This window comes from Struthio camelus, chromosome 22 (genome assembly GCF_040807025.1).
Source record: "Struthio camelus isolate bStrCam1 chromosome 22, bStrCam1.hap1, whole genome shotgun sequence".
In the NCBI taxonomy this organism is placed as follows: domain Eukaryota; kingdom Metazoa; phylum Chordata; class Aves; order Struthioniformes; family Struthionidae; genus Struthio; species Struthio camelus.
Genome location: NC_090963.1, coordinates 6580939 through 6604281, shown reverse-complemented (window position 1 = coordinate 6604281; position 23343 = coordinate 6580939).

Sequence of the window (23343 nt, the reverse complement as noted above, 5' to 3'; positions counted from 1 at the left end):
GAAACTCCCTCTCCCCTTCAACTTGGTGCTGTCCAGCCTGGGACGCTGTTGCCTTTTGCTGCAGCAGTAGGTTACTCTGCCCTGGCTAGCATCTCATTAGCAAATAAATTTGTTATTTTCAGGATAACGCCATGAAGTTAATGTGATGTGCGCATCACGAAACCCCAAATGTGCCGCATGCAGAATTGGGCAAGTTGCAGTGATGAATGTCATGCAAAAATCCAAGGCACTAATTGAAGGTGGTTTCAACAGAATATTCAATTAATGTTCTCTGCGCTGCAGACGGTCTGAAAAAGGCGCCGTTTCCTCCTGAGGATCTGTGTTACCGTGCAACAAACAGATGAAAATGAACCGTTTTACGGCCATCTAATTGAAAGTTGATGCACCAGTTTTATTAAAATTTTCATAGTGGGGGGAACTAGATGCCTCAAGGGCCCAGGAATGGGATGAATGAGCTCCCTCTCCTTTCACTGGCTTGCATCCAGCCCGGGGTAGAAGTGACTGGGCGCAAGTGCCTGAGATAGACGATGTCCTCAACATCGCTGCTTGTGGGCAGAGGTCCATTTTGCTTGTGTCCCCTCAGCCTTCACTGTGCTTGGAGGAATGAGCATCCCTGGGAGAAGTGTTTGCCCGTTCTCTGTGCAGCAAAGCAGAGGGCTGTTGGCTGAGAGTGGAGAAGTTTGATTCCCCTCCCATTTTTGTGGACAGAAAGCTGCCTTCTCTCCATCTTTGGTCTTTCACCCCGTCCCTTGGTGCCAGTGCAACTTCCGGACATCTGGGTGTTGCTGGCAGATGCATCAAAGATGTTAGCTGAGGCCTTTGACATTGCATGTGAGCCCTAATTTACATTCTTGCATCTAGTGATGATTTAGTTGTTTTAAAGCGTTATTTACGATGGGTTCCTATCCTTGTTTTGCCATGGTGATGGCGGTGTGGTAATGGGAATTTACAGTCCTCTCTGACAAGAGACCGTAAACCAACCGGCTGGATATTCTTTTGTATTCCTACAGGCCTAATTTGTAACATAAAGCACTTAATAATTGTTATTAATGAACCTGCTGTGGTTGGTATATAGACCCAGCTGGAAATCACATCTGCTATCAGATTTGCAGCAAACTCCTGCAAGCCGAGGGAAGCCGGAGCGCTGCCGGGAGGCGACGTGGCCGTGGGGAAGCGACCTCGGTCCGCACGCTGGCAGGAGCCTTGCCCCGGCAGGGCGGTTCTGGGGCTGATCTGGGCGAACGTGGTGGGGACATGTCCCACCCTGGGCCCCGGATAACCTCCGCCGCCTGCTGTTACGCAGAAGGGAAAATGCTGCGGAGAGACTAGATCTACCCATCCAGACTATAAAATAGGTGACGTTGGTTTTGCAAAGCAAAGGGCCTTCAGGGAGGGATACTTAAGGATTGATCTTAAAATCTAAATGGTTAGTGGATGAGGTAGAAGCATTTCAATACAAATTTGAAAAAGCGCCTGCTGGTTTCTTAGGGCCTGGGTCTCTAGGACAATAACAGTACGAGCTGCTAAACAATGACCAGAAACCACAAGAAACTTCTCTTGGTTTTTCGTGCTCATCTCTCACTTGAGCTGAAAGCAGACAAGATTTTTACAGCCAGCTAGTGACTTCTGACTGATTCCACTTTCAGGTATCCACCCTGAGAAGGAAAGCTAATGGATGCTTCTGACTTCTCCCACAGCTTCCACAGGGTTGTCGGTGACCTTGAAAGAGATGTTTAATCTTTGAGAGCCGCGGTTCCTGGCTGAAAGACGGCTATCTTGTGTTCTTCTGGGTTGCGGCCAAAATGGTGTAAAGATAGAGGCCGGGCACGCTCTGGGAACACCTTTTATTAAGCCCTGCAAACCTGGCTCTCGGTAGTTGCTCCTGTTGATTTCGATTCCAGGGCGTACGCCGCCGAGGGTGACAGGGTCTGGGCTGGCTGGAGGCCTCGGCATCCCTGGAATACAGATGACAAATTATAATACTCCTTTTGAAGGTGCACACATGCTTCCCAGCGATGATGTCAGTAATTAGATGGCTTCAGAGGGTTTAATCATCCGAGCATCTCCTGGCTAAACCCTCGGCTTCTGATTCCCAGCACCGTGCTTTGTCCACGGTTGTTGAAATGCGGCAACGCTTTGAAGTATCATGAGCAGATCTTTACAAGAATAATATTTTGCATAATTGCTTTCTGACAAGGCCTAAAATACTATTTAGAGTTACATGGCTGAGTGTTAATTTATGCCTGTACTTCTAAGCATAACTTTGTTATATGAAAGTGTTATTTACGATGCAAGCTTAGATCTATTGTGTGTTGGTGATAGCGCTGTGATAATGGAGATATATAGCTAGTTGTGGCAAGAAGCTATAAAAGAAATGGGTAGACGTTTCACTGCAGTCATGGACTTAATTTTTTAATGTGAGCTATGGTAGTGATTGTAAGTGATGTGATCTGATAGTCAGTAGGAAGCAGGATGCTCGAGATGTTTCATTTTTGAAGGAATAGCTTTCTTCTGGAAGATGCTCTTTAGCTCATGCTGAGTCTGATAACTTTCTCCAGAATTTTAAGTGACTTGAGAGCAGAACACTAGGTATTGGCTGCTTGTTTCTTTGTTTCTACTAAATATAACTCTCAAGTTTAATTAAAACTTAAACCTAGTAGCATATTAATTCTCTGTACTTAAAACGATAAAACTTAGCCTAGCAGAGATGAAGAAAACTGTACTTTGGTGTCATTTTGATCCTTCCTATTTCACGTGTTTTCACTTAGTGGAAAAGGTGAGTCTATCCTGATGCAGGGCGTGAATTTGGAAGTTCTTAGGGTTGCGGGTTATTCCCCCCCCCCCCCAACCAGTGAGTTTTGATGACCTTTTTTAAAGGGTGAGCCTTCCATCGAAGGTGCTGGGACAGCACCTAATGTGATGGGAGTCCTGCTTCATTACATAGGTTCCTAGGAGTAACGAATACAAAGAAATGGTGATATTTTGAAATGCAGCCAATAGGCCTGCCCCCGGACCTAGCGCTGTGCTTGCTGCCTCAAGCACTATATCCACTGTGAAATTAATCAGGCAGGACAGGGGCAGGAACTCCCAAATTGTAATCCCAGCTCTGATTTATAGGGCAGCAATGCTTAAGTTAAGACACGAGTGCAAGGAGGCGAATGGGAGCTTTCGCAGACGATTTTGACTCTTCTGCATCTCTCTTCACTCTCATTGATGGGGGGGGGGAAGCAAGTTTCAAAGCTCTGTTAGGGAAAAACATTGCGGATGGAAACATGTCTTGCTTTTGCATTAAGTTTGCTTATGTTTTACTTGATGAAGCATAAAAGAAAACAGTTGAGGAAAACAACAAGTCTGAAGTTAGTTATTTCAAAACAAAGAATGCAAATACTGAATTTTGAGAATTGTCAGGGTGGGATGATTCCAAGTTGTTGGATGTTATTTTTCCCTCTTCTGTGAAATGAAATTTCTGCAGAGAAAGACCTGACTCTGCAGTGTGTTTGAATTCTGACAAATTTAATTTCTCTGATGGAAAATGGTTCCATCCAAGCCTTTTCCAGACAGATCTGCACAGATTTATTCCTTCACTCAACGTGTTACCTTGCCGTCTGAGACAAGGTAAGACTGAGACAGCCCCAAAGCTCTGGGAAAGGCATCAAAACAGCTTTGGGTACTTCAAAGTCTGGAAGTCACTCTAGTCCATCATGTTAGATGTCCTGTGGCAGCTAATCCAGCATGTGATGTGACCCCATTCCAGGTGTCTCCTGCCTCTTTCAAAGCCCTTGTGAAGAGCGCTGAGAGTGTGAACTCAACTTTTGGTTGAATCACGTTCCTATGATAGTTTCCCTGTGAAAATGCAGGGGACTGGGAAATGCTAAAGTAGGAGCCGGATGAAATGAGAATTAAGGGGGGGAAAGGAGGCAAGCGGGCAACACATACAGGCGGGCAGGGTGGTATCAAAATTGAAAGAGTTAAAGGCTTTTAAAGGAAATGGTACATGTCGATGTGAACTAGCACACTGAACAGACAGTCCACCAGCAGCCTCCCTTGTGCTTTTGGAGCAGGGTGCAGTGGCCAGCTGCGTGCAAAAGCAGCGGCGGACCTGGGTCGGGTCTACACAAGCCAGGGTGGGATGCGGATCACCTTACCTGCAGGGACGGGTGGTGTGGACGGCGCGGTCGGTTCCCGTGGCGTTTTCGTTTGCCCGAATAAACGATCTGCTTTGCAAAGAGCTCTCGCGCGTTGGGTACGGGGCTGGCTTGTCAGGCTGGTGCTCCTTGCGGGACTAATCCTCGGGCCGCGGTGCCTCGCGCGGTGCGGGCGGTAGGGCTGCAGGACAGCCTGCGCGGCGCTGCCTCTGTTAATTTAAAGAATTTTCTTTAAACTGGCATCACTTAAAATCTTTTTTAGCAATTACGGCTGCTTAAAAAAAAAAAAAACTTAAAGCAAATCCCCAAGGTCAAAGCAGTCTCAACTTTATATGGATTGCAATAAATTACTTCAAGTCTATTCATAGGATGGGGAAGACCTTTTTATGTAGAAAGGATCATTATAGAGTTGCCAGGTCGTTAATTACTTTGGGTTCTGCTGCTTGCTATGTGAGTCATTTTCATGAAGCCGCTAAGATCATGGTGAGAGATAATGCAGTAAAAAGTGCATTAAAATGCTTCAAATGTCCTTTGCTTGTATCTGTACATCAGAACTACAACTGATTCAGAAAGGGCACTGCCAATTTAAGTCAATAACTTCTTACTGGTGTGGCTGTGGCCTGTATAGATATTTAGGGTCAAGGCAGGGTGCTGGTAGCGTATTTTTTGTTGATGCTCACAAGTATTAAAGTTTAATAGACTTTCCAGTCCCCTTATGGCTGTCTGCTGTGTTGGTGCAAATCCAGAGCGTGTCCCTTGAAGCGATGCAGGTGCGAGATGAGGATCTGGCCCTCTGTGCCTTATTTACCACTCAAACCACCTGCTTTGGGAGATAAAGCAGCTGCTATCTGCTGAGCTTTAAATGTGACATTCAGCCAGTTATATGCCTGGTCCCCTCATCACTTTAGATGCTTGTTGATTTTTTTTTTTTTTTTCTTAAATGTCAAAAGAGTTTTTAAATTTCATTTGAATTCTCCTGCCAAGTTTCCAGGGCGGCGCGGTCGCCTCCCGGGGCTCTGCCACGAGGTCTCTCTGCCGCATGGAGAAGCACGCACGTTGGCATGCAGTTGTCTATTAAACCGCTGCTATGGGGGGAATTAGCCCTCTGTTTTGTTTGCAAGGGGAGTTTTTTGTTGTGATTTATCTCCTGTTCTTTTTCTGATGCATCAGTGCAGGCCTGGAGATGGGCTGTTTTCACCCTGTTTTCCGTGATGGCTGGATACTCTGAAGCTGCTGGTGCTAACGGTGATGCAGAGCAAGCTGGGTTTTTCGGCCTCGTTTTAGCTCTGATTTAGGATAATAAATATTTTTCAAGGCAAAACTCATTCCCTTTTCCCTTCAGCTCTCGCCTCAAACTAAATCAGAGTAATTCAGCAGAGGAGAGCTGCCTTCCCTTTGGATGTGCGGCACGCTCCTCTCCCTGCTCCCTCCTCACCTTGGTGGTGACGGCATCGGGAGGAACGGGAGGCTTCATCTTCAAAGCTGGCTTTCCAGAGCAATCCCCGATGGCATGTCCGGGGGGGGCACAGCCAAGGGAAAGCTCTCTGAAGCTCTCGGCTCCACCTCTGCCTGCTCTCTGCTCGGGCTGGGGGTCTCTTGGGGATGCTCTGCAGCAAGGCAGGCTGTCAGAGGGAGGTTAGATGATTTAATTCTCTTCCCTAAAACTGGCTGGCATGGGAAAGAAAGAGAGGCTTGTCCAAGCAGATCTGGATTTGTCTCCCAAAGGAGGGGTTGTGGAAGATGACTCCAAGTGAATCTGGATACATCTTTTTCTGCCCCCCTATTAGCTTTGAGCAATGCCAGTTCTAACTGGGAAGGCGATGCATCCCAAGCTGCTCCCTCCCAAAGGTTTTGCAGACCCCCCCCACGCAGTGGGTCTGTGAACCTCGAGGAAGACCTGCCTTTGCCTGCGAGGGAGCAGCCTCGTGAGCGTGGCTGACCAGCAGAGCTGAGATCTGAGGCTGCTGAAGCCTTGCAAGCATGCTAAACGGGAAGGAGCTGATCCTCTAGCTGGTCCAAGTCTGCAGTGCTCGGTGGGCTTTGAAGCTTTGCGTTGGCTGGAGGTTGTCTCAGTGCTGGGCAGTCATGTTTTTTCTAAGGCCGTGGAGACATATATGCAGGGCATGAGTAGAGGGGGGAGAGAGGCTGGATTGGCTGCAAGTCAGAAGGAAAGATGTTAAGCTGGAAGAAACGTAGAGGAGGAGGAAAGACAAAAGCGTACCTGCCGTGGGGGGGAGCCAAAGGGTGCCGGATGGAAGTGGCCTGTGTCTGAATTTCTGTAGCTGTGCAGGCATGGAGCCAAAGGCCTGCCTGCAAGGTTTGCGCATCGTGTCCTGAGTTTTCCAGGCCTCTGAAAGAGGAGAGTGGGCTGCGGCTGAAGCAGCGAGGCCTGACCTGGGTTATGGATGGGTTTGCTGCAGCCTCGAGGTGCCTGACCTGAGCTCTGCTCTTTGCACGTGGAAGGGGCAGGCTAGGCTGCAGCGTGCCGCTGCTGCTGCGGGACAAATACCAATGCACTGCATCTAATTGCAAGTGGAAAGCCTTCGCTATCAAAACTTCAGCTCTTCACAGTCTAATTACAGCTTGCCTGGTGCATTGGTTACGATGAGCAATGAAGATATAATCACGGCTGTTATTTGTCCTTCTCGGCTCCAGCTGCTAAAACAATTCCTTCTTCATAGCCCTGCCAATTTCATGGCTCTAATGTGTCCCCACCACTCCCAGCCCACTTCCGAATCCTCCGAATTAGGAGCTGTGCCCCGGAATCGCCATGAAAGCAGCCTATTTCCTGCGTGAAGCCCGTGAAATTGGGAAGATAATATTTTCAGAGCTGCTGGTACCCTGATTGCGTGTTTGTTTGAAATGACAGTTTATGTTGTCTCTCTCTTTCATTAGGGAGGTTCAGTGATCGCGATGTTATTAACTAACAACAGCACTCACTGCATATAAACATGATTCCGCAGAGACACTCCAAGGAGCACTTGAAGGCAGAGGGGAGGGAGATGGAGAAGGAAGAAAGACGCTATGCTTCTTGCCTTTTTTTCCCCTCCTCCCTCCAGTGGAGGGAAGATTTCGAAGAGATTTTTAACTAGATTAGAAGCTCAGAAGAGTTTCATTTTGTACTGAAATCCCCTGACAGCAAACGGGGAAGCGTAGCGCTGACTCTCCAGTGTAGAACGTCTAGTGATTGCTGTAGCACTAGGCTCTGGCAGAGCTCGAGGACTTCCACCAGACGAGCAAGTTGCTTTCTCGGTGTACAGACTGGTGTTATACCAAGTGGAGTCTGAAACAAAAAACCTTACATCTCCAAATGCCTGGTGCTGGCTCCGGCCAGGAGTTTGTGCCCTGAACAGTGGAGAGGTGAAGGTCTTTGTGGTGGTCTCCATACAGGTCCCTTCCACCCTGAATCCTCCTGCAAAGGAGGTTGAGCTGCACCTAGTGCAATGCAGCACACCCTGCTGCAGCTCTATTGCACCTTCTAGTTTCCGTAACGCCTTCTGAAGCAGGTCCTGTCCCCCGCTGATACCCCTCACTGCTCCGTTAGCGCTCTCTGTTTAATTCCAGGTCATGAGCATACCGGCACCCACAGCCGCTCTACGCCAGGCAAATGCTATTACTTCATTAACATACTGTGTCTACGTCCTAGGCAGTCCCTGACTTTGAAATCTCATCCTTAGCGCTGTGAAATCCCCTGTGACAGGGCTATGTTCCTTGGAGCCATGGCTACGGGCTTGCCCTTCTCTTAATGCAAGTTGGAGAAAAGAATCATGGTGGACTGACAAACTGTTGCCCCTTTTCCTGGGCATAAATTTGCCTTTTTGACACTTTGAGGATGGGTTGGTGGTTGGATTTCATCCCTTGTCTCTAAGCTAGCATACCTGTGTTCAGCTCCTGGTCCATGGACTGCATGTGCAGGACCTTGGGTGGCTCGAGCAGAGTTTCCAAACTGAGCTTTGCTCTCTCAGCTTTCAGCCTACCTTTTCCTGAAGAGCAAAAGCTCCCTGGCCCTCTTGCACTTGCTGCAAAACCCAGAGGCAATTGGGCTACACGAACTGCATCTTTCCAAGGGGCTGCTGCCTGCAGGGGCACAGGGCTGAGCAGCGCTGTCTGGGGACTGCAGTCTGATTGCTGCCGTGGTTGCTTGGTCCTGCACCCTCCACAGCACTGATTACCTTTGCCTTCCCTTTGCACTTTGCAGGCATAGCGTAAGGAGGAAATTGAGGTGTTCAGCTATGGCAATTTGCCCCTTGTAATACCTGTGAGAGGCAGTCCTGGTGGTGGCGGGGTGCTAGGAGCTGTTGCTGCTGGCAGGGCTGGTTGCGATACCCTGTCTGGAGCTGTAACAGCACGTGGCCAAAGGGTTACCTTCAAGCCTAGCAGGATGATTCAGAAAGTGGGGCAGGTATTGCGGTAGGCTGGAAGCTGCAGCCTTCAGCGAGCAGACTAATCCTTAATATCCTGAGGAAGTATAAAACAACTTGGAAAAAAATCTCTGGGCCTGGTGGTAAGCCCTGCTCAGGGCAGAAAGCAGATGCTCATAGCCTCTGGAGTGGTGCTGCTCCAGGGCAGGGCTGGGGCTTGTTGCAAGGGGTTTTACCCTTGTATATGTGATGGAAGAACAAGGTGAATCAGTTTGACGTGTGCATCAGCCCCAACTTCCATCAGGGTTGCGCTGATGATAAGAGTAGATTTCCCATGCTGCTGATGCTGCCTCTTATTAAACATCAATGAAATGAACTGGGGGGGGGGGAGGTGTCTGTCCTGAGCTGACAGAGTTGCTTATAGCCAAGACTGCCTGTTTTAAGATCCTGTTTCCAGTGAGTTAATACTCTGCTAAGCGATAATTGTTCAAGCTAAAAATTTCCATGCTGTAGGTCTGCCTCAGGCTATATGAAATTGGGGAAGAAGGGTCTGTTTCAGTTGAAAGTTACTTTTCTTAGCTGAAGAGATCCAGTCTCTCCATGAGATGGAGGCAGAGACCTGAAGTTTAGCAGGGGGAGGTGAAGGCTGTGCAGCAGCTGAGATTCAGTGGTGGGTTGGAGCAGAGGAGAGATGGGTCTAGTGAGAAGTAACTGTCTATTTTCATTACTACCAGCTCCATAAACAGGAGACTCTGCTGTGGCTCTAATAGCTGCTGTCTTGTTCATCTCCATATGGGCTGGTTGGTTAATGTGGTTCTCCTGGCTAGAGAGAGAAAATGTTCATGAGAGATTGTTAAAAGAGCTTGATTAAAGGTATAGCAATTTAGGAAATAGCAGAAGGCTTCTCATTCAGCCTTAATTTGGCTATTTGCATGAGTATGTTCTCTGTGATTGTTTTGAATGATGTACTTGGGTGTTATTTTCTCTATGGGAGTTCTTTATCTATTCTGAGGAAGAGCTAGCGATGGTGCAAACATCCCTCCCTGGCTTCTGGTTTGCCCCTGTCCTGTCTCCACCAGCAGCCAAGAATAGCTATTGACAACAAAAAAACGGGAGAGGTTAGAGAGGATCCTGGCTCGTGATTTCCAGCAGCCTGTGGGTTAGGGACTTCCTGAGCTAGACATGAGGGTCAGATCCTTCTGCTGAAAAACACCAGCAATGCTTTTGTCTGTAAATCTGATCTAACTTTTTCTGGCCTTGTCCATACCTGTGGCTTTCGCAGCGCCCTGTTGCAACAAGTTTGACAAGCTAATTGAGGGTGGCTGGGTATCAAAAAACTTCCCTTTGTTTTTGCACTGAAGCTTTTAACCTGCAAAAAAGCAGTATCTTAAGTTCAGGTGTGCCTGTATCCCCCAGTGCTTGGGGAGTGCCGTGTCTGTCCCGTCTCTCCCACGAGGGACACCAGGCAGTGGTGGTGCCCGGAGGCCCCCGTCCCCAAAAGCGAGGCAGTGGGCCGTGCTGCTGCGGTGGAGGAATGCTGTGCGAAGTCGTCTCTGCATGTGCCAGCTGATTAGAAAGCAGAAGAATGGTGAGAGAAAATGAAAATGGGAAGGAGCTTGACAGCCCAGGGAGAGGTATTTCAGCTGCAACACAAAACATTTGGTGGTAATTATAGAATAACCTTCATTTAAATGCAAATAAGCCTGTAATTAAGATAAGGGCTTTGTCATTTGCCAGTGTTCCTCCATTCCTCCCTTGCCAGCCATGGGTGGTTCTGAGATGCTCCCCACCTTGTCGTGGAGCTGCCTGATTGTTCGAGGGCTCCTGCAGCAGGGGATGATGAGATTGGCAGTGGAGGGGGTGACTTGTGCTGTGGTTCTGCCCATCCCAGCCAAACAGAGGAGTTACCATGTGGGAGCGCAAGTCTTGCTTGCACCCTGCTGCCAACAGCTTCAGCTGGCGTCCTCACTCCAAACGTTTCTCAACTCTCCAAGGCCGGATTTGGGCTGTGCCCAGATATTGCTGAGAAGCAGAATGCTTCAGCCATATCCTGGGAAGAGTTTAGGGGAAGAGCTTAGATCCAAGTGTAAAAATCAGCAGGGCAAGACACCATTCCTATTGCTAAGGTGAGCTATAAGCAGCATTGCGTAGTGTACTTCCAGCCTTGCTTGTAGCTAGGACTTTCAAGAGACTGCAACCTGGTCATCACTAGGAGGGGAAGCTGTGTTACCCTTCAGCTTAGCCCAGGCACTAGGAGCCTGGTTAAGACAAGTTAGCCAGCGGGTTGAGTGAGTTGGGGTGAAGGGGGAACTGCCCGTTCACTTGAACACAGGGTGGCTGCACAGGGCGCACTAATGCGGTCTTGGTGTGGAGCGAAGATGAACATCTTGGAAGGAGCGTCTTGCCTTGCCATGAGTGGTGGGGCTGGGAGTATGTTTTGCCTGGGAGGCCTGAGGCAAGATGTTTCTGCCTGTTGTCCTGTAATGTAGGTGTAACCCTGCTGCTAGCATCTCACAGGGTAGATGTGGCAGAATGGTTTTAGAAAAATCAGTGTTCAGCTGAGTGCTGAAACTGGTGTTATCTCCTCATCCATCCTGAAACAGTATGTCTCTGCAGCCCCAGGTCTGGAAAAACATTCTGGTGTTCCATCCTGGAAGTATCAGTGTCACGGATGCTGGAAAAGCTGCAGTCGATGGCTTGAAAGCTGGGAAAATCAGCATGAGGGGAGGTAGCTTCCTGCGGGGCCTCACTGCGAGCACTCATATGCTGCTTGCATCAGAAGTGCCTGGGCTTGCCACCAGGTCCCCCCGCCGTGCTCTTTGTTCCCTGCTGCTGGCATGGGGAAGGAATCGAGAGTGTAGTGATGCTCTGGAAACAGCCATTCCTGGAAAGGTTAGCCTGCAACCTTTGCTTAAACTGTCTCAATCTGTATGAAATGTTATCTCTCTGCCTGACTAAAGATATGTGAGCCGAGGGAGTGGAGATGCTCCCAGATTGTATTTATCTAGCCCTTTGAAAGGGCGTTTGAGGAATTAACTCGGCAGCTTAGGAGAACTTTAATGTTTTGATAAGTGGTTGGTGCTGCATCTCCGCCTCCCTTAGCTTGACACCCGCATTGGAGCGTCTCCTTAGTAGGCGCAGCCTGCTTAAAAGGAGGCAAACTCCATGTGCGTGCCGGGCAAAAGCTACCGAGGTCTCCCCAGAGCCGGCCAAAGCCTTGCCAGGAGAAACGGTGCTGCTTTGGCACAGCTACCTGTCTCACGAGGCTGCCCATCACCCTGTAACCTGGGTTACTTTGGCAGTGAAAGTTTGGTCTTGACAGGAGCTAGAAAATGCCTCCAGGTGCCTCAAATAAGCCTGAGTCTAGCCTCAACCAACTGTTGCTGTGCTCACTACCCAGGGCTACTTGTGCTACCAAAGCCCAGCTGTCCATTACAGCCAAGTGCTGTCTCTTTGCTCCAATGTCTGGTGCCTTTCCTGGAAGATGGAGGAAAGTGCTGCAGAGCAACAAGCCCGGGGTGAGGTGGGGAGGCCTGTCATCCCTCTTCCAGGCCTCAAGAAGCACTTTTCGTTTCCTGATGTGCAAGAGGCAAGCTCTGCACCTCTGGCACCTCACTGGCCTCTTCCTACCCCTATGGGCTCTTCAGCTCTCTGTCCTGGTGGGAGTACGTGCTGCTGTCTGGATCTGTAGGCTTGGAGCCAGGAGCAGGCGATGCTCTGCCTGAACCAGCTTCCCTGAGCCCATCTGCATTGCAGATGCCCATGGAAATGATGCCTGGTTTATTCATGTATTCCCTTTCTCTTCTCCTTTCTTCTCTGGAGGCTTCTGCAGGTGTCAGGAGATGGGGAAAAGGCCAGGCAAAGTGAAGCCTCTGCTGTGGAAATGAGGATGCCTCCAGGCTGCTGGAGGAGGCAGGGCAAGAGGACTGACTTGGAAAACTGGCCTTGGGCTGGATTTGGGGATTACAGAGCTGAGACTTTGCAATGGGCAAGACTTTCTTGTTCAGAGGCCCCTGGGGATGGAGGGAGAAAGGTGGAGACTTTTGAGGCATGAGCTGCAGCCAGAAGCAGCTGGAATAGACTGCAGTGTAAATGTTTTCCTACAGACTTCTCCAGTAAGGGTATCCATGGGGAAGGGTATCCATATCCTGCTGGTCTCTAGGATGCAAAGCTCAAAAGTCCGAGTGCCTTTTGAATGACATCAGTGAGAATTGCTCCTGAGATGGGACCTAGTTCCCTGTGGCTTGTTCAGTTGCTGGCTGGTCTCCGTGAGGAGAGAGTGTGGGGGAGTGTGAAGGCCCAGTTAAACAGAAAGATGTATCAGCAGGCCCTCGGGCTTCTCAGGAAACAGTCCAAAGAAGGAAAAAAAAAAAAAAGGAATGAGCAATTTACTGGGGAAAATGTTCTTGAATATACAAAGAATCTGTCAGTATAACTCTACTTTTAATATTTGATACCGACCTATGAATAATTCATCTAAATGTACAGCCAGCCGGTGACCTCTGAAGTGATGCTGAGTGCACTGGGGAAAGCAGAGAAATGTGTGGATTTGGGCTAAACACCTTGTATGGTTAAATGGGACAAATAAGCCCTGGGGGAATCCATGGGGGAAGAGCCCTGTGTGCTCTTCCCTCTGCCCACGAGATGGCAGCCGGTCCCCACGCAGGCGCCTGCACCTGAGCATCCGTCGGCGGGTCAGGTGAGAGCTTAGTTCGGACTGAGGAGAAGCCTCGCCTTTGTAAAAGCAGCTAGACCTCCTGGTGCTCTGCTGGACCTAGCACGTGCTCTGCATTTTATTTCAGTGGATTGGTGGAAATGGAAAACCATCATATCTGAACCCAGCATCTGGGGCGCAAATCATACACTGCTCTTGCGTCTCTATGTAATGCCAGGGAAGGGTAGGAGTGATCCTAATTTTGTGCCAACTCAGACATAGGCTGGGGGGAGGATGCAGATCATTGGTATATCTTAAATCGGGAGCTCAGAACCAGGTTCCTGTTGCAAGCCAGCATCCCTGCTTCAGCTGCTCTTTAATTGTAGGACTGATCTTTCAGATGATGGAGTTGCGCACGGCCACAGCTTGTGCATTCACATTGCAGGTGGCTTTGCGTCGGTATTAGGTGCTGCTGCACAGCTAGCTGCCGCAGCGGAGGCAGGGAGCCTCTGCTTCCAAATCTGTCTCTCCCTCGTGGCTCGCTATATATCTCACTTAGGCTTGTGCTCCTGAAAGATATGAGAAGTTTAAGAAGTTGAGCATGGTGTTTTGATTGCCTGTCGATGGGGTTGAGGGGATAGGATTACTTCTGGAAAGTCGACTCGTTGCTTGGAAAGACCAAGCATATGTGCAAGCTGACTGGGGGCTCCTTAGGTGGGATGCCTACAGCAGGGACCCTCCCAGAGACGGGAAGGACCCTCTGCCTTCAGCTCACGTTCCATAAAATGGAGCTAACGCTCTTTCCCCCTTGTAGGCTGGCAGACGTACGTGCTAATGGATGCTGGGCAAGGACCTTCGGACGTGGTGATAAAGGAGGGGGGAAGCACAGTGTCCCTGGGGAGGCATTGCCAGCAGTGCCATGGTATTTTTACCACCATTAGCCATCTAATTGCACGCCTCAGCAGAGTGGAGGACTGTGCTGGATTCCTGATGCTTTATTGATTACTGTCACTTCCAACACCTTATTTTCTCCATTTCCTACAAATCCAAGTGGCTGAGGGTTTTTTTTTGTATTTTTTCTTCTTCTCTCCCTCCTCCCTGCCCCTCTGAAATCACTTTGAAGGTTTGTTTGTAATTTCCTGTGCATTAAATCTGCATTGAAGTTGAAAACACAGCAATGAAAGGAACCACCCACACAACCACTAGGGACCGAAGGGACGCGGGCAGGCTCGGCGCTGCGGAGCGGTCCAGAGCCGCCTCACCTGGAAGGTGCGCGCGCTCTGGGGGGTGACAGCGGCACGCGTTCGGCCCAGATCCACCATCTCTGTGCCCTGCGTGGGCAGATGTGGCGGGGGCTTAGGATGGAGGCAGGGGTAGATGTTGGGGTCTCGGTTTTTGGTAGCTGGTGGGGCGCAGGTTGGTGCTCCTGTCCTTTCTCAGAGTTTGAGGGGGAATGACCCACCCATGCCTCCTTCAACCATGTCTCCTTCACCCAAATAACAGGCCACTGTCCCCCATGCTGCTGCAGCACGGCAGAGGGCAGCAAGTCCCTATTCAGCCAGCTGGTTCCCCCCTCCTTGCGCCACCCCTATTGCTACGATAGTTCATGTGCTACAAACAGGCCCAATTACAGTATTGATCTCCTACATGCTGGGAGCTGACGGGAGGTCCCTCCCCAGCTGGCTTGGCAAACAAACCTCTCCATCAGCAGACAGTTCATGAATGTCACCAAGCAACTTCCTCATAATCTGCCCGTGGCCTTCACGGTGGCGAGTGGCGCTCTGCAGGGAAAAGGGGAACCATCCTGTGACGGACAGGAAGACACTGGGTCTCCTTTTTTCCCAGCCGCTGTGCGTTTTCTGTGATCCTAAAGCTGGATTTGTCTGGGAGAAAAGCCTGTATTGAGAGGGCTGTGAACTGGCCAACAGCAGGTGTGGGATGATGTCCCGTTTATGCTACAGGTTGGTGTCTTGTCCAAGATGGTTGGCACTTGGTGGGGTTTCCCATTTTCCATGGGTGACTTAAATACAGGATGTTGCATCGCTAATGAGAGTGAGTGCAGCCTGTTGGAGAAGCGCTTTCCTGAGAGGTTGGAGAGCTGGTCACCGCTCCAGTGTAGGGAGCCCAGTTTGAACTGGAGCAGGAAGTGTGCCCAGGAGCTCCTGTACTGCAGTTGCCATGCTCTGCTGGAGGCGGAGAGGAGGTCAAGCCTGGCAGCTCAAGCCTCTTTCCACCTCCGGGTTGGGGAATCTGGCTGTTTTTTACCTTGCATCCTGCACCCCAAAAGGAGGTGGCCTGCTCTATCCTGAATGGAATATTTCATCACCATGAAAGGTGTGTTTGCTTTTCTTTCAGTGAGGAATGGGAGGGGAACCTTTAAAGTCAGCTTGGTTCGGTTTCTGCCAGCCACTTCTGTGTTAGCAGTTGAGCCAAAAAAAAAAAAAATCCCTGACTTGCAAGGCCCTGGGTACAGGACAGGTATTTGGGGATGGGGGAATCAAATTTCCTTTTTGGTGTGCTTGATGTAGAGAGGAGTGCGTGACTAGAGAAATGTGCAGTGTAATGATGGGTCAAGGGTGGATAAGGCCTGAATTTTTTTCTTGCTGGTGTAAGGAAGGCCTGGGGGGAGGCTTATGTGATCTTTCTTGGGAAAGGAGCCTGGTGCTAGGGGTTGGTGTGTGGTGTGATTCCTGGGTCCTCTGCTCAGTGCTGTGGCCAACTTGACACACAGCAGAAGGTAGAAAGGACAAGATGTACCAGTAAGGCCCCCATCTTACTAATTTGGTAGGTAATCGGCAAAAATTATCAAAGAGCAGTGTTACAGCTAACTTGGTCAGATAGTCCTGCAGGCAAGGTGCCTCCCTCCTGTGCCCCCCGCCTATGCTGAATGAGTGAAGGTTTCAGAGATGCTTTCCAAGCTCCAGTGGAGCTGATCGCATTGGCTATGTGATAAAAAACGTGTCCATTATCAAATGGCGCACAGAGCATTGTTTTCCCTGACTCTAATTAGAAATATTGTCAGAGGGCAAGGCACCCTCCTCTCCCTGGGTTTAGATGCATGAGGAATGAAGATGTGGGCCATGTTGCCACTGTTCCTTGGCAATAGGAGATGACTCAGTGGCTGCTGGTGGAAGCAATCTAATAACATTGTTGTGAATTTTTTCTGCAATTCAATTCAATTTCGTGTCCCTGAGCTGTTTTAATATCTATTATCTGAGTTTGTTCATAAGGCGATAAGGACAAAAAGGGAAGGGAACAGGAATGGCCTTGTTTTCAGCTCGTGGGTGTGCTCCTGTATCTGCTGAGTTACGTGCTCCTGCTGCCTCAGTTTGAGCCAGGGTTTCCAATCCTGTACGAACATGACATCCTCTTCTGGAAGGGGTTTGGCTGACCTAAACTTGACTCCTGGTGGGTGTCCGGCTTAAATTATTACTGAGTGACTGCAGAAGGACTCTCGCAGAAGGTGTGAGATGAGGGGGTGATACTGTATATTAACGCCTACTTGTTAATGAAGTCCTGCTCTAGCTCCTTTGGGGTGGGATGGTGTTGGCAGTGTTACTTAAAAGGTATCACCGGTGTTACTGGTGGCACCAACTGCAGGATGCAGGAGACTCTTTGCTGTGGCTGTTGGCTGTGCAGGCTCCTTGAGTAATGACAGCAAGAGCAAACTAACAGGACAGCTTTTTTGGGGCAGGGGGTGAAGGGGATTTACTAGGAAGGCTGGTAAGCAAGAAGGATGTAAAGCCTATTTGTATTCTTCCAGTGTTGCAATTTGCAGCCAAATCATGGGAGTTGGATGCCGAGAGAAATCTTTAGTTGCCATAACAACCAACAAACTATAATTAGTCAAAGAGTTGAGAAAGAAGGGTCCAAGGAACAAATGGGAAAGGAGACACTCTTCAAGGGATGCTGATAGGGATCAGAAGGCCTGGTCACAAGCATGTTATGGGAGTACTAATCTCTCCAGGAGCCATTCTGTCTCTAGGCCCCCCGTGGAGGAGTTTGAAGCCAGATAAATGCTGGATTTTCTGATGTCTCCTCTTCTAGAGGACACAGGAATTAGAAACACCCCCTGCAACGAGGCCCTTGCTTTTGACGCTTGACCGAGTTGCACTAGCAGAACTGTGTATGGGCTGGCAAAGGGGCTGCAGAGGTGTTTGCTCATCTGGACCAAGGGTGGGAGATAGGAGGTGAGGTGAAAGGCCTAGTTGGCCTTGCAGAGTTTCAGGATCCAGGGTGAGCTGAGGAAAGGACTCCTCCATCTTGGCAAATAGACGAAGACTGATGGCTTGACATAGCTGGGTAGCCAAAATGCACGTTCCCTCGCTGTGAGATGGACAAACTCACCTTAGCACAAGAAGCAAAGATTTATTCACATTACGTCAGGCAGTTGGTTTAGCGCATCCTAAAACGGCTTAAGTAATTTCCCTTCGCGCTGAGGCAGGAGAGGAGCCTGCTCTCCGTCACAGGAGATGGCTTGACACACGGACTGCGGCTGTGCAAGCAGCCCGCGCCGTGCAGCGGGGAAGTGCATCCCACAGTCCTGGAAAGGGCTGAGTTTCCAAGAGGAACGTGCTCGTCACTCCTTTTTATCAGTTCCCGCAGCTTCCCGTTGGCTTGCCTGGGAATGGTGGCGGTCTGGGCTCCTTGCTGCCATCTGCTTGATTTGAGGTTCATCAGCAGGGCTGATGCGCTTGCTCCCTTGGCTCTGCCTTTCCCCGCGGTGCCTCTCGTGGAGGGCCGTGCGCTGCCGGCAGCCGTGTTCAGGACTTCAGTAAAAACTGTGCTTTTCAGTTTTGGTTGTCTGGGACTCACCTGTTACCGAAGTTACAAGAAGAGGAAGCAGAAACTGCTCTTCTCATACTGAAGGAAAGCAGTCCCGTGGCAATTTAGGTCAGGATTAGTAGAAAAGTCCTTTCACAGTCTCTGGGACACAACTCCCTGCTTGCAGCTTTTTTTTTTTTCCTCTCTGCTGCTTATTTGCAGCATGGCCTGGTGCAAGCCGCTGCTGTTCTGCATCCCGTTCTGCTATCTGTGAAAGTGCTGGCAATAAAACCACATATACTGTGGCTGGTTTAGCTCAAGGCAGACCCTGAGCACTGCTGTCTGAGCTCTCTGCTCTTTCTTACGCACGTTTTCTGAGGGGGCCGTTCTCTCGTGCTTGCAGGGGGAAGAGCAAGGGGAGATGCTGAGAGGCAGGCAGCATCTACGTGGAAAAAGTCATGCTAGCATGAGAAAATACCCATGGAACACCTCACAGACAATATGGAACAAAAAATATTATAATATGTCTGGAATACAATAGAAGCAAAATCTCCTGGCAGCAAACATCCGTGCACTTGACTGCCAAGAAGAAAGGACCTTACAGAAGATGAGACATGAAAGGAATTCCTGCACAAAAACTAAAAGTCGAAACACAATAGTATATATTTCAGGCATATGAAAAGGAAGTGCGACAGTAATACTAAGGAGACAAGATACTCTAGAACCAGGAGCTGGGGAGAAAAGAAACTCAATCAGCAGTGACACAGGCTGCATGGAGAAGGCGGCTCTTTGAATGGATCGGAGTCCTTTTAAAAAAAAAAAAAAAGAAAGAAAAAGCAATCTCATTTATTTATTTTTTTCCCTGGGAATTAATCTTTCTCCATTTTTCTTGGCTTGTTTAGGAACAAGGGAGCACATGAATAATACATTGCCAAGACCAAAAAGATACAAGGGGCTGTATGCATGGGAACTCACCGCATCGATAAAAATATTACGCCGTGCAAGTATTACGCTGCTGGCTCTCGGCGGTAGCAAGGTGTGTGCAGGTGAAACAGCAGCCGGGATCCGAGGAGGAAGGGATGCGCTGCTGGGGGGGCTCCACAGAGAAGTCGCGTAGCCCTACGGGGGACCTGTGCCTGCCTTATGCACCTGTTCAAGTGCCTGATGTTTCTAAATATTCAAATACGGGTGAAGGGCTCAGCTCTGGGGTGTTTTTTACTGTCCTTGAAGGATACAAGAGCTCAGAGGCAGAGACCAGGGCTTTACAACAGTTTGATGGCTCTATGTGAGAGGCTAAATTCTTTTTTAATAGGCTGTTCTCGCCATCAGAGATCAGAGAGCTTGCCTTTCCCCTGCGTGTCCCTGGCAAGGCCCTGCTGACTGCAGTTCAAGCACATAACATTATTTTTAATGATGTCCTGTAACAAGAAGCCTCCTGCAATCATCCCATTTAGGTCTGGAGCCTCTAAAGGATAGCTCGGAAAACCTGGGTGGAAATGCTGAAGCACCTTGGGAAGAACCAAATGACTGTGCCAAATGTTTCCACGCTATGGCAGCGCCGGTGCCACAGCCAGGACGCTGCAGCCTTGATGCCACAAGCAACGGCTGAAGGGTTGCATTGATTTACCTGGGCTTTTTCTGAAGCATCTAATGTGGGCACCCATGCAAAAGCTGGGCAATCTCTGGCCTGACCCAGCATGGCTCTGCTGATGGTACTTGCCTCGGAGCAGGCGTTTGGCTGCAGTGAGCTGTAAATCTTGTAGGATGACTGAGCTTCAGAGACGAAATGCCCAGTTCAGGGTAGCCCTTCGTTTTTTGTGTTCTGTTTGGGAAGAGTGAGACTTGGAGCGGGGGAACCCAACCGGTGGCTGTTTCAGTTGAATTTACCCTGCAGGGCAGGAGGGGGATAGGTGAGGGTCAGGGTGCCTATTCCCAGCGCTGAAACTCGCAGGATCCGGGGGAAATTCAGCTCGCCTCTCTTGCGAGGGTACGGCTGGGGGACGTAATCTTACGTGGCTTGTGCTGAAGATGAGTCTGCAGAAACGCGTGAGGCGGGCGCGGGGAAGTGCAGCTTGTGCAGACATCCAGCCTGGAGAGAGCGGAGATGTCTCTCTGCCAGCGGTTGCCTTGCTCTTCCCAGGAGACAGAGGGAGCTGGGCTGACGAGGCTCGGAGAGGACAGGACCTTGTTGATTTGTCTGGCTATTACTTTGTTTACCTGTTCTAATGCTTTTTATGGGACTGCCATAAAAACACTCATTAGAAAGTGTTGATTTTCATTAATGTTGATTTACCAAAAGCTTAATCAATCTTCTGTGACCAATGACCCCATTCCCGAGGGAGAACAAAGCTGTTTAACAAATTAGCCTTACAGATTGGAGGTAGAGCTTGCAGATGTGACAGCTGGGGTACCTAAGCAGGAGGAGGGGTGTTGTGGGTTAGTGCAACATGCCCAGGAACAATCGCATAGAAGTGTGTCTCTGCAATTTGCCTCTACGCCAAAACAGGCTGTCGAAGTAGCTCAGTCCTTCTCGTGTCCCCCTCGTCCCTGCAATGAGTTCCCATCCTCTGCACAAGAAGGGAGACGGAGCAGGGAGGAGAGTTGCTAATGGACTCGGCTGAAATTCAGATGCTCCCTGTTTGCTTCCTGGCTTTGCCACAAATTCCTGAGGTGGCCTTCAAGTCCCTCAGCACCTCAGTGCCGTGACCTTAATGATGAGCGCAATGTGTCTCTACCTTGTGGAGGGCTCTGAGAATACAACCGTATAAATTTAAGAGGGGTTGATTCTGCAGTGAGAGGTTCTTAAAAGCAGCCAGTATCAAAGCATACCCTTAATCTGCACTAGACTACACGGCTTTTGGTATCTGTGCCAGGAGAGGAGCATGATGCTTTGCGTGTTCTCTGTGATCTCCTTGCAATCGAGGCTGAGGGAGTGAGATGCAGCTGGCCACAGCTGGGAGGATGGAATTGGACCCCGAGCTCAGAGGACTGAGGGTTAGTAGCATCCCTTCTAGCAGGAGAGATGATGGGACTTGGTTGAGGAGCATACTCCATCCTGAGACTCAGGAACGGCCTGGCGTTCCCTTTGGCTCTACAGCATTGAGCCTGTTTCCCGGAGACTCCCCAGCTGGTTACTCGTTGCTGCAGACCCACTGACTCATTTTACGCTGGCTGCTGCGCGGCCATCAGCTGGGTAATGACTTTCCTTCTGCCTGCCGGGCTGGATGTGAATGGCTGGGCTGGAGGTGAAAGGCCCCCGTTCCCATTACCAATCCAATTTCCTGGACTTTTCCTGGGTAGATAGGAATTGCCAGAGCGGAACAGCCTGATGGGCCGTTGAGCCTGGTGTCTCCTCTCTGACAGCAGCTAGCATTTGGCGCCTAATTAAAAGCCTTTGTATTATTTGACTTTAATATCATGCAGCCACGTACATCTCTCATTCAAGAAAGAACAGGCCCTGACATTTGCAAAGATGGAAGCAAGCCCTGCGTGCGCGCGCTTTGTCTGCGGGGTTGGGTCTGATCCTCCGTTGTCTTGCGTCCGTGCAGTACATCACTTGGTACGTGCGGGCAGACCTGTGGCGGTGACTCCGTGCCCTAAGCGTGTGTTTTGTGTCAGGCGCAGCGTGCTAGCGGGACACTTCTCTCGGACGTGGGGAAACAAACGGGGAGAGCTGAGTCCGCAGGGAGCGGTGCTGTGGCTGCTGGTGCGGGAGCTGGCACGTGATTGCTTTGGTTCTGCTGCAAACATTGAGATTAAGGAAGAGCCTTAAACGGTGCTTAAGAGCTGGTTTTGGTAGAAGAGGTGAGCCCAAGCGCAGGCTTGCTTGAGCCCCTTTCCACTGACACTGCTGCCTGATTTTACGCTGGAGCAGATACGGAGAGTGCCCAGTCTCTCCATCAGCTCTGCCGTTTCTAAAGGCAGAAGAGAGCAAGGGGCAGTAACGAGTTAAACGGCTCTCAAAGGATCTGCCAGAGGATGTCTACCTCTTGCCCTGGTGTTAAGAGAGGTTTCAGTGTGTTCTGCCAGCAGCGATAACCACACAGGCGATCGCAATCTGATGTTCCCCGAGTTCATTGTTTTTCCTGTCCGGGGTAGGAGTCGGTGCGATGAGCAGTGCCAAGTGGGATGCTGCTCCGTTTGCATGAGCTCCGGTCGGCACCTTCCCCGTGGCGTGTCCTTTGTTGGGCTGATGTGCTGTTGGCCACCCTCGCTGGAGGGGCTGTCTGTCACAGCAGCCAAAACCGCGGCCGAGGCACAGGGCTGCACGCGTGCCAGGTGAACCTGGGTGAGACTGAAGTCGGGGGAGAGGGCTGCGCTGGAGAGCATCAAAATGAAAACCTTGCAGGTCCTGCGTTGCTTTGGTTTCTGTCAAAAGCTTAGAGAGAACCTCTGAAAATCCATCTTGAGGGCACAAGTGGGACTGAAAAGATGCTGAAAACCTTGCGCTGGTCACTTGGCAAGGATAAAGCCACCCGCTTTGGTGTGGGCCATGCAGCAGAGTGAGGGTTTGGCTCAGCCCCAGGGCTGCCAAGTCTTCTGGTTGTGCTGTATCCAGCGTCCCCTCTCCATTAGGGGGCTATACTTAAGACTGATTAATTTGCCCACCTTGAGCAATATTCCCTCTAATTGACTGCACCTACAAGAAAACAAACCTGTGCCAATCAATAGAGAAATAATTTTGCAAATTGTGACCATAAATCATTCAGGTTTGGTGTGTGAGCTCAGGTTTGTTAATGAATAAAACAAATGGAATCAATTTTCTTTATTAAAACACAATTGTTTCATCTATTATTACTTCAGGCAGGCAGAGTGATGGGGGCCAGCGGTTGCCCGTTGCCTCGCTTACCGCAGGCTTATCGCCCCGGGTGGGGATGGGGGCCCGGCCAGCTCTGGCCGCAGCGTTGCCTGGGGCGTCCTTGTTGGCGCGGGTCGCGCCAACGGGTGCGCTGCGCCCTCTTCCCCGCGAGCGTTATTAATTAGCGACTTTACTGCGGCATTTCGGTCTGCAAGGAGGAGATAAAAGAATCGGGTCCCGACGCCTGTCTCGACGCTGTGTGCTGTCGCTGTTGTCAACAATGGCTCACGCCGCAGCCGGTGGTAGGCATGGGCTTTGGCGCTCAGCCCCGCGGACGGGAGCCAAGCGGGCTGTCCCGGCTCATCTCTGCCCATAATTTCAGGTGTCCTGTGCTTCAGGTGGCTCATCTGACTGTTCGCTCCCTGTTGAGGAGCTCTCCCTTCTGGATCGCTAAACATTTTGTTGCAGTGGGAGCTGGAACTGGCCAAGGTGATCCATGTCTTGCTCAGTCCTGGGGTCTGCGTGCCTCAGTTTCCCACCGTCGCGTGCTGGTGACCTTCCCCATGTAATGCGTTTTCAGCGTAACCCCAGTCCAGCAGGGTTCTGCCTCGCAACTGGGCA